The sequence below is a fragment of the Octodon degus genome, unplaced genomic scaffold (assembly GCF_000260255.1).
Source record: "Octodon degus isolate 3935 unplaced genomic scaffold, OctDeg1.0 scaffold00402, whole genome shotgun sequence".
Taxonomy (NCBI): domain Eukaryota; kingdom Metazoa; phylum Chordata; class Mammalia; order Rodentia; family Octodontidae; genus Octodon; species Octodon degus.
Window position 1 is genome coordinate 163,327 of NW_004524978.1, and position 5,000 is coordinate 168,326.

The following is a 5,000-nucleotide window of genomic DNA, read 5'->3' on the forward strand; positions in this document are numbered from 1 at the left end:
CCTGAAGAAAGCTTGAAAGTTGCCTTTAGGTAACTATGTCAAGGTATGACAGTGTTCTGATCACCAATGATTACCTGCTCCTAACCAGCATGGCCAGCCAAGCGTGGGCTAGCAAGCCAGCAGAGACAGAGACAGTAACCTTTGACCCCCTTGCTCTGAATCCTTTTTTTTTTTTTTTTTTGGTGGAAGTGGAGATTGAACTCAGGCCTTTGAGCTTGCCAGGCAAGAGCTTATTCTACTGAGCCATCTCCCCAGTGCCCCCTTGCTCTGAATCCTTTCTCATTTAATTTGACTCACACATCTATTCTCAGAAGTCTACTTAACTCACTAGAGTTAAGGGCATTTGGAGAGATTGTCAATATTTTTCCCTTTAAATTTTAGATTGTAAGATAATTACACTTTTTGCTATTTGACTTTCAGATTTCTTTTTTTTTTTTAATAGTAATAGAGATTGAACCGAGAACCTTCATACTATAGTGTGAACTTTCACACTACATCTTTTTTCTTTTTAATTACTTTTTTACAGAGCCACACTTCTAACCCTTTTTCTATTTCTTATTTTGATCTTGGTAGGTCACCAAATTGTCCACACTGAGCTCAAACTTGTGATTCTTTTGCCTCAGACTGCCACAGTGCTGGGATCACAGTACATGCCACCACACCAGCTTGAGCTGTAAAGTCTTTGATCTTTGGATCTTAAATATCTTCACACTTTTAAGGTCACACAAGTTCACATGGCATTTTCCTAAAGTCGTGTTTATAGTTCTGTACTGCTGCTATCTCTCTTGCTTCTCCTCCTCTTTCTTCATTTTATTTTGCTGCATATAAGATTATAGAAACAGCATGGAGTTGTTCATGGAATTTAATTATAGGGACTTCTTTGGACACCATTATGGTTTGTGTCTGGATGTCTCCCCAAAGCCTCATGCAGGGCATGGGATTTTCAGAGGTGGCTAAATCTAGAGTGTGTGACTGGCTCATGGTCTAGTGTGAGGATTAAGGGTGTGAGTGCTGCACTGCCCTAGTGGGGAGCATCCTACATACACTGTAGGGGACAGAAAGAGTGTCCCCTCTCTTGGTTGCCTTTGTTGTCTTCTGTCGCCATGAACTGCTGCCCCTCTGTCATGTGCCACCCTGCCTTGGAGCCAACTGATTTTGGACTGAAATCTCTATAAACTGTGAGCTAAACAAACCTTTCCTCTTTAACTTTGGGTATCAGGTATTTTGTCCCAGCAACAAGAACGGTAAGACAGACATTAAACCTCCTGTCATTGTTGTTCATGTTTATTTGGATTAATCCTACTGTTTTATCTCAATCTTTCAAAAATCATGCAAAGCACCATCCTAAAACTATGCTTTAGGCTTTCATTCCTGTGGTCACCATGACATTATAGAAGAAGTCTATGGAGATTAAAGGAGCTCAAGTCTTTCTTACAATTTTGGAAGTCATGGCATGGTACACAGGGAGGATACAAAGCAGGGGCTTTGAGATTCAGCCTTAAATTACCTCTTGTGCTCACAACAATTGTGCAATGCTAACCAAACACAGATTGAGTTTCTCTCACTCATTAAATCAATTCTTTTTCTTTAATCACTTTGGGCATCTTCCTTGTTTTCACATCATTGCACTCTGTCTTCCATAGCACAAGCTTGCCACTCAGCATAAATGAAAATCTAGCTGCTTTACAAGGAAAACAAAGCAAGTGTGGGTTAAGCCTTCACTTCATAGACTATTCATCTATGCTACATTACTAGAGTAATTGCAGATAGAGCAATTTTATTTTTTAATGCATGATACAATATTTAAATTTCATCTATCAGTGGAAGAATCAAACATGTTTGTGGTACTTATTTACAAAATGTGCACTTCAGTAATGCTTTCCACTCTTCCACATTCTTTTTTTTTGTGGTACCGGGAGTTGAACTCAGGACCCTGTGATTGCCAAGCAAGCACTCATTCTACTGAGCTATCTCCCCATGCCCAGACAGTGGGGGTCTTTTTTTATTTTTTGTATTTTTTTAGGGACCAGTCTACAGGGTGTTCAGAGTCTCACTACTAGATTGGATTCATAGTGATCCACCTGTTTACAGCCTCCTAAGAGCTGGCATTACAAGTGTGCACCACCACGCCCAGACTCAATTGCCATCTCACGGCGCCCAGGGAGTAGGGCCAGCATGGCAGGCCCTGGGATCGAACCCTGGCGCCTGTGCCTGCTTGCAGGTGATTTAATCCGCTGAGTTATTTGGCTGGCTTCCACATTCTTTATTTCAATTTTAAAATTACTTTCAATTTCAAAGTTAAATTTGGACATACTACAGGGCTGCATTGTCACTGATGAAAAGAGCAAGAAAATGACTTTATTACCTACCAGTTGCTTTTGTCCTTGACTAGCACTGGCTTCTTAAAAATACAGAGCTAGGTGGATACAGGTAGAACATAAGCAATATCATTACTGATATTATTTATAATTAAAAGTTCATTGAGTGCTTAACATATTCAAGGTGCTTCAAGGACTAGGAAGAGTAAAACAGAATTATAACTCAAAATGGCAACATTTTTACAAGTTTCTCTTTCATTTATTTTTAATTCTTTTCAGGAAAGGGAAGAGGGAGAGAGTGGGTAGAAAGAAATTTTCCCCAGGTAAGGAGCCTGATACAGAAAAAAAAAAAAAAAAAGTTTCAATTATGACGGCATGGTTTTGTGAGAGCATGAATTCTTGATTTCCATTGTCACCTTCAAATTCAAAGTCTATGTCTAACACAGCTGGGTCCCACCTTCTCCCTCCTTGCCCTATGCTACCCCCAATCTCTGTGGCTTCCGAAAGTAACTGCCGATTCCAGGGAAAATGATGTGTTTTGGAAGAGTTCCTGTTAGATTACAGCTCTGCCTCTTGAGAGGGAAGTGATCTCAGCCTTGAGGATTCTCTGTCTATAGAAACTGCATAAAATTTAACTTTCCCACTGCTCCTGATGTAATGACACAGTACATTAATGTCTTGTGAAACATAAAGGCCCGTAGGAAGATGTGGAGTTACACTGCTGTAAGAATCATAACCATCCCCAAACAATTCTCTCAGGTCTTATAATGGGACCGATCGGAAATGCGTGCCATTTTATTTCCTTCGACTTAATACACTAGATCTTGAGGAAGTCCCTGTGAAAGTATAAATATGTTGGAGGAAATGATGTATTAAATTACAGTTGTTGTATTCTACCAAGGTGCAGGGGTGTGAGGGGTCACCATGGGCAAGATGTATGATTGGCACAATGAAAAGAAATGATCAAAAGCAAGAAGAGAAACTTTTAATTTATATAATGACATGAGCAAACCTCACACAACATGCTGTGTAAAAGAATTCAGAAAGACAGGAGACAAAGGTCATATGATCCCATTTGAAAGTAAATTTAAGTTGTCAGAATATCCACAACTTAAAAGGATACAAGGGAATTTTTCTGGGTGATGAAAATGGTCTATGCCTTCAAAATGGCATGGGCTACATTAAGGTATGGATTTTGCAAAAAAGACTTGAAAGGACATGTCAGATCTGAGCATCTCAGTAATGAAATTATATTTAAGTTTTTAGATATCATCTGATACGCTTGTAGTTACTTTAATAGTTGTTATATGAATGTGTTAAATGTTGACACATGAAAAATCACGTGTGAAAGTTAAATTTTACTGGAAAAAGGGGGCTTCTAATGGGTGGGCTCAGAGATGAGATTAGACTAAGTACTGAGTTGTGGAAGTTGGGGGATAGTCATCTGGGAGCAGCTTATTTTTTCTACTTTTGTGTGTGTTTGAATATTTCCTATAACACAAAATTGGAGAGAGAAGGGTCATCTATTTCCCTTTCAGATTTACAGAACTGGGAGCAGAAGCACATGACTTGTTCGAATTTTCAAAGACAGACAGCAAATCACTTCCCAAGCTTAACCTCTTCTCTCTTAGCCCAAGGAAACACGAAGCGTGACGTACTGCCTTCAGAGAAACTGAATTTATAAAAGGAGGCAAGGATGTGTTTAAGTAGTAAATCTCTCACACACATCATAGACAACCCATTTTCTTTAGGTTTTGTGCGTAATCATAATCTCGTAGCTTGTGGTTTTCAGAAGGTTGCATCATAGACTTAAACGCCATTTTATTCAGATTTCAGAGAGTAAATAAACACAAGGACTGGAGAATGAATATTTCTCAGAAATAATTAAAAAGGTATCAACAACTTGTTTTTCCTTTCAGGGTTGAGCTCGCATATAGCATCCAGGCACAGCAGGCGGAGGGAGGCGCTCTAAGGAGCCTGGTTTCGCTCTGCTGGATGCAGCGAGGAGCGAGGCCAGAGGTGCGCCCGGGAGGGCGGCGCCACCGCCCGGACCCCAGGGAGCAATCGGGGCCGAGAGGAGAAGGGGCGTCGGGTGGGACGGTCCCCGAGGCTCAGCCACGCCCAAATGGCCTCCTGAAGCGCATCCTTGGGGCTGGAAAGCCAGTCTTGCTTCGAGAGCGACAAGCTTCGTGCCTTCCGCTCCCGACGCCCGAGAACGCGTGTCCCGCGCCTCGCGAGGGCAATCAGGCTGGCGGCGCGGCTGGCTGGGGGTGGGGGGAGGTTCGGGAGGCGGCCGGTCTGCGGAGCCCCAGCCTCCCGCCCCGCACGCTTGCCCGCTTGTGCTTTTGCGCTCACGGGGGTAGGGCAACGGAAGTCTCGAGCGTGTGAACCAAAGCGACCCCGGCGCTGTGCCCGAGCCCCGACCTGGCCGCAGCGACCCGAGCTCCCGTCAGGGGCGCCGGCGCCTCGGTCCTAGTCGCCCCTCCGGGTCCCCGCGGAGCACCCTCGCCGGGAAGGGGGTTTCCCCAGAGAGGCTGGGGCTGGACCTAGCGAGCGGCCGCAGCCCTGTCACCCCCAGGGGGCCCAGACCCAGCTGAGCCCACGGAGGGCCCCGCCCCGCCCCAGACCCGCGGGAGCCGGGCGCAGCCCCCCGCACCCCAGGCCCCAGGCTCCTACCTCCCT